The sequence below is a fragment of the Toxotes jaculatrix genome, chromosome 21, assembly GCF_017976425.1.
Source record: "Toxotes jaculatrix isolate fToxJac2 chromosome 21, fToxJac2.pri, whole genome shotgun sequence".
In the NCBI taxonomy this organism is placed as follows: Eukaryota; Metazoa; Chordata; class Actinopteri; family Toxotidae; genus Toxotes; species Toxotes jaculatrix.
In genome coordinates this window covers 2,785,605-2,799,490 of record NC_054414.1, presented here as the reverse complement: position 1 = coordinate 2,799,490, position 13,886 = coordinate 2,785,605, and positions in this window count along the sequence as shown.

The window sequence follows — 13,886 nt, the reverse complement described above, 5'->3', positions numbered from 1 at the left end:
CATGCAACGTCTCACCTGGTCTCTCATGACCCTCCAAATAAGCTCTGCCATCCTGCAAGAGAAACACAAACAGGAAGCATCAGCACACAAACCACCTTTGAAACAGACCTTGATTTTCTTTTTTTTTTATCCACTTACCACAAAGAGCTCTGACAACACACGAACAATTGCAGTGTGTCCCTCACTCCCACACGATGGCGCTCTTTCCTCACCAGCAGCACCTTCACTGGCTCCACCTCACATACACCTACAACACACACTCTCTCTCTCTCTCACTCACACACTAAAATTAGTGCATGTATAAGTGTAGAAACACTACAATGTGGCTCTTGCTCACCTGGTCTCAAATGGTCCTCTCACTCAGCTCCTCCCTCCTGCTGAAAAACACAAAGACATTGGTTTTGGATACTAATCAAGTCAGTCCTTGAACTTGTAATATTTCACTTCACTTCCAGCTGCAGCAGGGGCCTTACCTGAGCTCCACATTGCCCATGGCCTCAAAGTTGGATGGCCACTCAGCCACAAGCAGCTGCACACAGAAAGAAAGAAGGAGACATTAATGCATGCATAAGTTTTACTCTCCATCAAGCAGCAACTATGTCTCACACACACTAAACCCACACTGACCCCAGTGCCATCCATATAGTGACAAATAGCCACAACTAAGCCTGACAACACTAAACTACACAACAGAGCCTGTGCTTCCAACACTACCTGCTGATGGGCTTCCACACATATACAGCTGTGTCCGGATCCCAACTGCATAATGTGCTTCCACATACCAACACTGGTGCAACAGCCTGGAAATAGCAAACATACACTCTAAACTAGGGGTGTGCCATCTCAGTCACCTCACGATTCGATTACGATTCACAGTGCTACGATTCGATTATTCCCCGATTATCGATGCATCTCGATTAATCTTTTTTTCCCCACATAGAATGTTTCTTTTCTCAGTTACTTGTAAAATAATGTATATTTTTACATATCGATTCATTGAAGTAAAACACGTTTATCTCTCTAAAAACAATAATAATAATACTAAAAATATATATTGTGTGGCTGTACTGACATGATTCTGATTTGATTATTTTATTATGAACATGTACATGAAAAAAATATCTGTTAAAAAAAGAAAAGAAAAAATAGGGAAAGGAAATTGACAATATTTCCACTTCTATTACAATCTGATATCTTGATTTACATGTCCAGAAAGTAATCCTTTTAAATCTTATTGTATGTGAATGTCAGTCAGATTGTTTCTTATAAGGATTTTGGACACTATCCGGTCACTGCGCGTATTCTTACGTTTCCAGTCAACAGTGTTGACAGAATATGCAACACTCGACGCTAACCCCTCAGTACAGAGCCGAGCAGTTCGCGTCGAGTTTCGCAGTTTTTTCGCCGACGAACACAGAGCCGTAGGCAGCCGCTTCGCCATGCTTGAATTGTTTTGAAGGGGGACGGGCTTAGTCTGTGGAAGGGGCTTGTTGTGCCACCCAGATTTGCTTCCCTCCGTGCAGTTTTCCCCTGACACAGGTTCCTCTTCCACACGAAAACAGCATTGCACTCAAATTATGTCAAATTCCGCGATATTCCGCGTTAAAAATAGATTCAGATTTAATAGATTAATAGGTTTTAATCCAATTCCGCGATTCAGTGATCGCGGAAATCACAGGGCCCTATAATATGTCCGGGGGGCACGCGCTACTTTTTTTTCGTTCCGACCGCTGCATTTTCCTTCCGTTATTAAAAGAATCGATTTTTGAACATTTATGAATCGATTCTGAATCGTCAAGTGTCGCGTCACGATTAATCTATGAATCGGGCACACCCCTACTCTAAACCTAGTTGGACCCCAGTGCCCCCCCAACTAATCTAAGTCCCATCTAAAGTGCATTAAAGACAAAAGCAGGCACTTCCTTCTTTCTGATTTTAATACAAACATTCTCTCATTCAGACATGGATGCATGCATACTGGTAGAAACACTGCACAATGTGGCCTTCATGCACCTGGTCTCAAAGGGTCCTCTGGATCAGCTCTGCCCACCTGCAGCAAAAGCCTCAAAAGACTCATCTAAGTTGGAGTCCCACTCAGCCAGATGCAGCTACCTGCTGAACACAAAGGAACAACAAAAAAAAAAACAACAATAAAAAAACAATAAAAAAAATGATGTGTGCCTCCAATAGTGGAGGCACACATAATGGTTGATTCCCAGCTTTAGTTTTTGGCAGTGGACCCACACAATCAGTGAGGACTTTATCAAACGGCTCACCTGTCACTGGAATGGGATGCAAGGGAGCAGGGGGATCACCTGGTTTGGTTTGCCAACAACCTGGTATACATGGCAGGAACAACAATAGTTAACAACAACAGACTTGAGTCCTGGCCAAAAGAAATGTTTAAGGACTCTGTGATAAATTTTTGTAATGCCCATGTGTCCTGACCAAGAGTGGTCATGAGCTAAAGAGAGTACCTGTGTGTGGTAGACTGTAGGGACAACAACCTGTAAGGTCACGCTCCAGTCCTCACCAGCATCAGCGACGCATCAACAAGCCACCGTCAAGAAGGTAAGCCACTTTCTTTTTCTGAGCCTCTTCCTGCTTAACAACAGAAGAGAGACATTTTTGAGAGAGTTATATCAGTGTTTTGGGCTGAAATAAACTCTTTTCAGGTGGAGAGAGGTGACCCTGACTGATCAGGCTGGCTCTCGGCCTCAGTAAAGTGGCTGTCAGGGGACTGCCCTGTGACTAAGAAAGAATCAGACGGGTCAAGGTCATTATTCCTCGATGGGGCCCTGGTAACCACACATGCTGGGAAGATCTCAGGGTATTCTTGGGCAATGTCTGTCCCTGGGCTTGAATCAGGCACAACCTTACCCCCAGCTAAATCATTCCACAAAATAAAGTCAATCCCTTTTACTGGTAAAGCTGGAAGGACTGCAACTTTAAAGAGCCCACTGACCAGAGGAGACTGAAGATGTATATTATGCAGTGGAGCAGAGACAAATTTCATCCCCACACCCTGAACAGCTGCACTCAAGCCACAATATGACATAGGTGACAAAGATAAAATGCCTTCATGGATAATGGACTGGGATCCACCTGTGTGTCAGGATTTTTACTGGCTGCTGATCTTTTGGATCCCCACTTAATGAAACAAAGCCCTCAGAAATGAAAGGCTTAAAACAGGGGTCAGGCTTGTTGTCCTCAACTGCTGTCTGGACGTGGACGTCCGACAGCCTCATGCTGTTGGAGATTAGAGGGTTGTTTATGCTTTAGTGATAGGCAATCAGCTATCAAGTGAGCTTTTTTCTGACAGTAGAAGCACTCAGGATGTACACGGGGAGGTGACCATGGACCCCTAGCCTTTTCAACCTTTTCAACAGGAGGGAGACCAGAACTAGACCCCGCTGGGCGTGACATAGGAACTTTGTCTGGGCGAGAAGATAAAAACACATTTTATCACCAGCTCATAAGCACGCAGTATGGATTCTTTAAGCACATTATAACACAAGCTATCTGTTAACGACAAGGAAGACAACCTCCTGTGCCTTACCTATGAGCTTGCAATGAAGCAGGACAGGCCACATCTCCTCAGGCCACTTTAGTGCTGTAGCAATCCTCTCAAATGCTGTAAAACAGGAGTCAACCTCCGCCTCCCAAAATGTGGGCACCAAGGATATATTCCTACTCACATCAAAGCTTGGCTTTGTCAGGACCAGTGGAGATACAGAATTGTCAGACCCTTGTGAAATCTGTACAGAAGAAATTTTCATGGCCTCCAATTCAAGCTGGCGTAACTTAATCTCTTTTTCAGCCTCTATCTCCAACTTGCAAACTTGTAATCTAAGGTCATAATCCGCTCTACGTACCCTCTCCTTTTCCTGTGCTTCCAGCTGGAGACGAGCGATTCTGACCTTGATCCTTGCATCTGAACTGGAGCCAGACGACCCTGGGGAAAAAGGGTCAAAGCGAGGAAAAGTGGCTGGAACAGCTTCACTCTCAATCCTAGCACCTCGGAGTGTATCATGTACAGCCTGTTCCCTTTTACCATCAGAAAGAGAGGAAACACTTGGACCAACAACTTCCTCCCCTAACTCAGCTGAAACAGGGTTAATAGGAACAAGCAGAACCTTCAACTCAGCAAGTTTTTCCACTATTGTGTTTTGAATTTCCTTTTTAAGACTAGTTTTCTGGACAGGGATGCCATAATGAGCTGTTATACAAAGCAAATCATCTTTACCACATGAATGAACTTTTTCAATGCAAGGATTATCAATGAAGTCCTGCAAGTCAAACATCCTTCTTACACAAATACCAAACTACAAGGACTCTTGAAAATTCTTTGGTTGGTTTGTATTGACCCTGGGAAAAAGTATCCCTGAGGAGACCCCACTTGTGTAAAAACCTTAGTTGGTGGAAGCTCGGGATTTCAGGTCTGTAACACAAGCAACCAAAGCAAATGAACAGAGTCAGTGTAGGTGGCATCATTACAGTTAGTTTATTTGAAAACATCAAAATGGAACAAAATGGAAAAAGTGGGGGAGATGTGGACCAGTGGTTGTGCCAAACAAAACCAAAAAAGTTCCAATAAAACCAGGCCTAGATTACTGACTACCTGAGAAAACAAAGGAAACAAAAGACCTGGCTGAGCTCGCTAAAAAGATAAAGAGAACAAAATACAGGGGGGTGGCACCAACCAATAACCCTAGTGTGTTTATACAACAATAATTCCTACATGCTGCTAAATGTACAGGGTCCCCCAAACTCACCTCTCCACAAACACCCACCACACTTACTCTACTGCCTGATGCCACCAGAGGAAAAAGGCAATCTGCACTGGAACACTGTGAAGCAGGGCAGGGGAGGAGAAAGAGGAAAAAAACACACACACAGGCCATCCAGGCACATTACAGCTGTATGTGTTGTGTATGCTCACACACTCAGACACACACAGAGAAATGAATGCATGCATATCTGCAGAAACACTGACCAACATGCTCTCTCTCACCTTGTTTCTCATGGTCCTCTGGATCAGCTCCTCCATCCTGCACAGGACAAACACACTCTACATCAGATCCAGGTACAAACAGTCAAACCTATTTGAAACATTCTGCTACACTTCCACATTCAGCAGGGGGCGTACCTGAGCTCCACCCTGGATATGGCCTCATCCAACTTGGATGTTGGAGCCCCACTCAGCCACATACACCTGGAAAGAGAGAGACATTAATGGATATGTGTAAAAACACTGAACATCTGTCACTCTATCACATCTGGGTTTAAACTCAGCCTGGCGTCCACACACCACAGTCTAAAAGTCACAGTGCCAAACTCTAACATACATGTGGTCATACCAAACAAGTCAGACATATAAAGCCAACTATTACACACATCTACTTATTTAATTCATGTCTAAAGTCAAAGTGGTACAGCTAATGGTTACCTATAAGTCTTACTATTGCATCCAACAGCTCACAGTTTAAACTCTTACACGATGGCACCCAGACACCACAGGCCAACAGCCAAAACATACAGCTCTCTAACATAGGTTTGGTCTGTTTAAACAAGAAAAGGACAGAGTTTTTAAAAGTCTATCAAGTCTAAGTGGTGCATCTAACACCTCACAGTTTAAAGCCTGAGAATCTGGCATCCACACAGCACAGCCTGCACTGTTTCATCTACATATTAACTATTTGTCTAAAAATTTTCTGTTACCTACAACTGAAAATGTTACAATTACATTTACTCTCTGACAGTCCTCACAGATGACTCTAACCATTTAAACAAAGAATTAGCTAAAAGTCTTAAACCTAACATTGAAATGTTAACCTAAAGTGTGGAGCCAGTCAAGTTTAAACATGACACATTCTCCAAGGTCCATGCAGCCTTGAAATCAGTGTGTACATCACAAAGTAAGCACAACCAACAGACAACTGCCACTGGGTACAAATCAATCCTTTATTTGCAAACACACCGTCCGCAACACCAACAGGAGACAAAGCTCTATACAATTCTTCCTCTTCATGTCCCAGGACACACACCAACTGTCTCTGATCCAACACTTCCTGAATTGAAGACAGAAACAGAGACAGTGAGACACAAATGAACCCCTAAGTGTTTAAAAAAAAGAAAAAAAAAAAAAAAAAGACTGAGCGATGTTGAGCAACATGCTTGCTCTTACCTTGTCTCTCGTGGTCCTCTCCATCAGCTGCTCCATCCTGCACAAAGAAAGTAAACATGAGCCACAGGGAGAAAGAAAGTCTAACCTTGCATTTTGAAACATTTAGCAAAACCTCCAGATGCAGCAGGAGGCCTACCTGAGCTCCACTTTGACTGTGACCTCCTCCATGACCTTCATGCCAATCTTCATCAAGACAAACCTGCAGACCCACGCCACAATTGGAGCCCGACTCCACCAGAACCTGTTAAACACAGCCACACACAGACTCACACCTACAGGCCCAAGCACAGCACCTAAACACCGAGCCACACAGCTCCATCAACAATACACAACTATTGGCAGCTTCTACATCAAGAGCCAGCTACATCTAACACACACACACACACACACACTGACCCATGCGACCTCCACACATTGACAACTACCCACAGCCACATACACAACTACCCACAGCCACATACACAACACAGAGCTACACACTCATAGGCTTTCACATATACACAGTTGTGTCCAGATCACAACTGCATATATGCTTCCACCTACAGACGACACTGACACAAGCATAAACACTGTAAACCTACACCGACCTCAATGCTTTTCACACACACTGAATCCATCCACAACTGAGCCCTGACAATACTCAGCCACACCCAAACTCCAATGCACCTGGATACAGAACAAAGCCCATCTAAACTGAGCTGAAGACAGGCCTGCACTTCCATCACTCACCCTAGCTCTCTCTCTCTCTCTCACTCAGCTCCTCCCTCCTGCTGAAAAAATACAAAGACATTGGTTTTGGATACTAATCAAGTCAGTCCTTGAACTTGTAATATTTTGCTTGACTTCCAGCTGCAGCAGGGGCCTTACCTGAGCTCCACATTGCCCATGGCCTCAAAGTTGGATGGCCACTCAGCCACAAGCAGCTGCACACAGAAAGAAAGGAGGAGACATTAATGCATGCATAAGTTTTATTCTCCATCAAGCAGCAACTATGTCTCACACACACTAAACCCACACTGACCCCAGTGCCATCCATATAGTGACAAATAGCCACAACTAAGCCTGACAACACTAAACTACACAACACAGCCTGTGCTTCCAACACTACCTGCTGATGGGCACACACGGTTGCTGGGGAGTGTACACAAATGAATCCTTCAGTGTAGAAACACTGAGCAGTATTGGCCAACATTCATCCTCATGACTCTCTGGATCAGCAGCTCCTCCATCCTGCACAACACACAAAGAAACACACTCAACATTAGCCACAGGTGCTAGGCAAGTCAAACTCTGGAAGTTAAAACATCTTACAACACTTCCACAGGCAGCAGGGGGCGTACCTGGGCTCCACACACAAATACATGTTTAAATGTAGAAACACTGAGCAATGTTGACTTATGTGCTTTATTTGGAAAGATATAGACATATCTGTGTGTGTGTATATATATATATATATATATATATATATATATATATATATATATATATATATATATATATATATATATATATGTATGTATATTCTACGCACAATCTCGCTGAAAATACTTTATTTGTAAATACTTTGTGTCCTTTTTTTATGTTATTTTTATCCTTATTTTTATGGTAATTTATTTTTCTGTACCTTTCTACTGTGATCTCCTGAGCTGGTGCAACGTAATCTCGTTCCTAATACGTACCTGAACGTAGAAGGAATGACAATAAAGTTCTCTGACTCTGAATTCTCTTACCCTCTGATGATTCTCTAGAGCAGCTCATCCTTCCTGCAGAGAAGGCACATGCACACACACAGGCTTTGGATATTTAACCTGGAATTTTCAACATTCAGCAACACTTCAAGGTGCAGCTGAGGGCCTACCCTGGCCATGGCCTCATCCACACTGCTGAACAATTAAGCCTGGCAACAAGACATGCAACTCAACCCATGCTGCCAACACTATCTGCTAGTGATGGGTAGATGAGGCGTCATGACACATTGTCAAACTGTATTGATATTGTGTCGATCCTGTGTCACTGAATACTGACACCTGCTGGACCTTAAAAATCCCTACAGGCAACCTAGTTGACAGACTCAAATGACACTGATTTGATAACCTAGTATATACAATAATATAATTTAAGTCATTGTATTTTATATTGTATTTTTTCATATCTTCATTTAAATTTAAAATATCTTTGATATTTTTAGATACAGTCAATAAATAATGTGAACATGTATCATAACATGAAAATCTAAGTGAACGTGTTGTGAATGAGGATGCTTGTGGACTGGGATTTTCTTTTTATTAACAAATTTTTATTCAAAAAATAACGTTTTGAAATTCAGTCTGTTACACTTTTTTGATACAACTTCTCCAGCTGTAGAAAACACCCGCTCACACGGAACAGATGAGGATCCGATATGAGATCAAAATGGTCCCACACGGTGGAAACCTTTCTTTTGGCTTGAGGCTGCTCCATAATTGTTGATTAATTTGACAATGAACCGCAAAAGATCAGAGATTCTTTTGGCAGATGCATCCCGTTAACATATGCGCTTCTTTATAAACAGTTTGGCGCGTCAGTGTCAGTTCCTATATCAGTCATGTGACTTTCTTTAAACGATAAGCGCACCGACACGGGTTTTGCACTGAGTTCGACGCATGCGCCGACGCATCGCTGTTGCCGGAGCCATCACTACTATCTGCCAATAGGCTTCCATATATACACAATTATGTCCAGACCACAACTGCATATATGCTTCCACCTACCGACAACACCGACGCAACCTTCGTTCGTCCTGCGGAAACACACACAAATAATCAAACATGTTAGCCTCTGGTCACAAATCAACTCAAGCTCTGCATTTTAAATGTTCTGCGTGGGCCTTACCTGGCCTCCACGTCCGCCATTTTTCCTCTGGACTGCTACGGACAGTGAACCTCCTGTCTCGGGCTCCACTGGAGCCAAAGTGGAGCTGCTCCACTAGGCCTGAATCGTCTCTCTGCTCTCAGCCACAGCTTTCACTGTGCACCAGGAAGCACAATAACAAATAACCCGCTAAACATGAACACACAGGCTTCTTCTGTCTACAGGTAACGAGTTCAGTTCACTCCAATAGCCAGAAAAAGAGCTTCAACAAAACAGAACGTCACGGATGTATCCTGTATTCCACAGCAAAATCGAGCAAGTGTTACCCCAACGCCTTATAAGCTGCACTACATAAGATTCTGCCCTGCTATTGGCTGAGCCCTCTCCTCCCCGGTCACATGGGTTTGATTAGCGCATGGGCATCAGGTGCGACTGAGTTTTGGCGCGGCTCAAACTGGACTCTGATTGGACGGGACTAATGAGTGAAGTGGTAGGAGGGACCTGCGGTGACTGCCCTCATAAAGCAGCAGTAACGTCTGAATGGGGGTCCAACACAGAACAGGTGTTTGGAATGAGCACAGATTGCCAGGGGTTCACTTTCAGTCTGACTCCATGGCTTTATGCATTAAAGACTTCAATCAGAATCAGTTTTATTGGCCAGATTTATGCATATACACAAAAACATATATATATAGATATAGATATAGATAGATATATAGATATATAGGTATAGATAGATATAGATATAGATGTTATATAAGGTATGTTCAAAAGCAAAGTCAACCAGTGAATCTTCTGTCAATTGTCTTCCAACATGGTCGTTATAACCATGTTACAATATGAAGTAGTATCAACAGTTTACCAAAAGCTTCCTACTTAAATTTCCTTCAAAGGTGTGTGTCACCTGTGGCCTTCCCATCACAACTACTCAGCAAAATCTCCAGTTATGTTTTTGCTCCACACATACACACAGAGTGAGCTCTCAGTAGGAAGAGCTCACTTGATTTTACTTTTATTAGTGTTTAAGGTTCATGAGGCATGTCTTATTGTTTCAGTTCATGCACAGTAAAACTGTCAAATCCATTCAACAGTCCTCATTGGGAAATGTGTCTGCAAAACAGTTAAGAAATATCAAACACAACAGAGTTTATTTGGACTTTTACACACATAATAAAGACCTCAAAACAAATAAAGTCTCATTAAAAGACATCATACAATCACAATCTAAAGAAAAAATTAAGTAAACTTACAAAAAAACAGTACACAAAATACAAAAACAGTAAAAACTATACAATATGCTAATTTACATGATGTTGGAGGGGTGAAGAGTAGGATCCTGTGGGAGAGAGAAAAAACATGGACAAATGAAATGTTAGACCAGACCAGTCCACAACTAAACAGTAATTGTCACACTAAAGAATACAAATTGATCATATGATCAGTGACTACATCAGACACATCATTAGCTGATATATGTGAAAATATGCATTTAGCTGTTTTTGTAGGACACAGACGTCCTTAGGTTGATAGCAAGCTGGGGGAAAATACAAAAACTCAAAACCTAAACATCATCATCATCATCATCATCATCATCATAAAGAGGAGGAATCCAATCAGTAAATAAATCAGTTGGGTTTTCAACATCTGACAGAAGACGAGTCTCAGCCAGAGAGGCCATCTGGTGTGTGATTGACCTATAGACCTTACAGTGACACTTCTAATGCAGGGAATAATACAACATCCAATCAGACTGAACACGCTCGCACCAATAAGGATACCAGTGATTCCTTGCAGTAGCAATGAATGGGCATAAAATGACATCTGTAGCACGACGAGGTTCAAACCTCAGCTATGGCTTTCACCACCTCCAACTCCAAATGCGTGTCGGGCAGTCCCATTAAACTGCAGCACAAAGTTTTCAGATATTTCTTGCAGAAAATCCTCTTCTGGTCCCGCTTTCTAGTGAAATTCGTGCAGAGATGTCTGTAGAAGAAAGGCCTTGTTTAGCCGTGGCTAAAATAATCTGTGAGGTTCCAAAGACATTTTGGTTTGCTTGTGAAAAATAAGATGAAAACAAATGGATGCCAATAATTATGTCCATCATATGTTTTATGTATGTAAATTTGATTTGACTATATGGAAGCATTTTTGTTGTTGTTCAATAACTCTGGACATTTTATTAAATATTCTGATTCTACAAAACCGCTTGATTTCCATTTATTTCTGAAGCTATTCTAAACTCTACTTAAAATTCAGCAGTGCCAATAACTTTGAGCAGGACTGTAAATAAAAGAACATATTTATTAACATGACATAATCAATACACAAACAAATTTGTCAAAAGTCCTGAACATTGACACTTTCAAAAATCACAAAATATACATTTCTTGTATCTTGTGAACAGCTATATCACAGTCCATCAGCCAACAGCCCACCATACAAATCAAGTGACAATTAACGAGGCATCAGCTCCGAGCCTATGCATGGTAATGTTATCAGGATGTTAGCATGGACTCTGCAGGCTGTTCCAGAGGCACATGCTTTAACACACAGTGTGAAGTATCCATGCTGTGTAGTGAATAAAACAGTAGAACTATAGATAACAAGTACACTGATTAAGACAGAGCATTCACCTGGGTCTTCTTCATGCAGCATAGCACATATGTTTGTCATGATGTAAACCAATAAAGAAGAAAACAGGGCAAAGAAAAAATGAAATGAGAAATGTTCTCTTGCATTGTAATGTTTGTCTAACAACCATCTTCAGTAGTTTCAGCCACAAAGTGATCATGAGTACTTCAGTGCTGTAAAAGCAGAAAATCTAATAGTACCTATTCACATACAGCCCCACTTTAAAGGTGTGACTGTAGAGAGCGTTTGTAGCCGTGGAATAACTGAAGCAGGCGCACACACGCACACACGCACACACACACAAAAGCCAGCACACAGGCTAAACAGGGCTGAGGTCAGAAGTCCAAGTCTCCCCACCACAAACCGCACCAAAAAAAAAAAAAAAAAAAAAAAATACATGGAGTTAACCATTCACTTATATTGTCTGTAAATTTGAATGTTGCAACAAGCATTTGGATTTAGTTCCAAAACCTCCACACTACCAGAGATTCAATTCTGCTGGGGAAATGCTGAACCCTGGAATCACCCTGTAAAATATCAATGAAGAGTTTGTTTTTAGTTGTGAAATCCACAGAGGTTAGACCCTCCAAATCCCCAGCAAAAACAATAGAGAAAACAGTCCAGGCTGGACAGACCTCAGAACTTCAGCGTCCCCCAAATGCTTCATGTTCATGGTGTCGATCACTTGATGGACTACAGGTTTGTTTAGAAACAGCTGTGAGTGATATGGAGAAAATCCACAGTGACAATTATTTCTTTTAGGGGGGAAATATTTTAAAACCTCAGGTAAACTTACGACATGTAATATGTGAACGTCATTTGATGCCAGCGTAATAAAAGTTAAAAAAAAAAAAAAAAGAATAACATTACAATATATATATAAATTTATATTTCAATGTGGTTATATATTGGGATGTAAAACATTTTTTGGAAATAAATAAAATGAATCACTTGGGGCCCCAAGGCTCATTTTTGCCCCACAAGGCTAATCCAGCACTGACAACAATGACTTTCCATATGTGTAAAAACAGCTGGTATTTAGTTCTAAATGAATGCACTACCAAGAAATACCACCAACCCACATGTACACAGGAGCAATGTTCAATTCATGTCCATCTGAAATAATGACAGCACCACACAGAGGGCTGGTCTGATTGAAAAAACAGTGATACAGACGTCTGCTGCTGAGGGTCCACGTTAACTGTGTGAACCAATCACAGTCGGAAATCCAACGTATATGTGGTGGAAAAATACTTTCCTCCTTTGGAGAAGTGAAAAAGAATTCTTTAGACAGTTATTGTCTTTTGATGCTTTATTATAAAATAAGGTTTACAGAGTAATCCATTTGTGCAGAAAGGACAGAGCTCACGCAGCATCAAATGCTACAGAGGTCTGACCCCAGGTTACAAGTTCCAAGAGTACTTATGCCTGTTTCTCACATACCAGCATGGCAAGGATGGCAGGGAGACAAAATAATCTGAAGGTCAAATAATAGAGATAAGTTGTGCTCGGAGACACCGGAGACATAACAGGTGTCTTCACAAAGTACAGTAAACAAAGTACATTAGGCCACTACAGGTCATGTTATATGTACTTCACCCAGAATTGAATATACGAGTTCATGAGAATATATGAATGCTTGATAAAAGAGTATATGGTTATATGATAAATTGGCATTACAATTCCCCGTTTGGCCATAAAATGGCCACACCAAAGTATATACAAATTGATCATATGATCAGTGACTACATTCCTTTGGGTTTAAGTAAACACATCATTAGCTGATAAATGTTAAAATATGCATTTAGGGGGGAAATATTTTAAAACCTCAGGTAAACTTACGACATGTAATATGTGAACGTCATTTGATGCCAGCGTAATAAAAGTTAAAAAAAAAAAAAAAAGAATAACATTACAATATATATATAAATTTATATTTCAATGTGGTTATATATTGGGATGTAAAACATTTTTTGGAAATAAATAAAATGAATCACTTGGGGCCCCAAGGCTCATTTTTGCCCCACAAGGCTAATCCAGCACTGACAACAATGACTTTCCATATGTGTAAAAACAGCTGGTATTTAGTTCTAAATGAATGCACTACCAAGAAATACCACCAACCCACATGTACACAGGAGCAATGTTCAATTCATGTCCATCTGAAATAATGACAGCACCACACAGACGGCTGGTCTGATTGAAAAAACAGTGATAC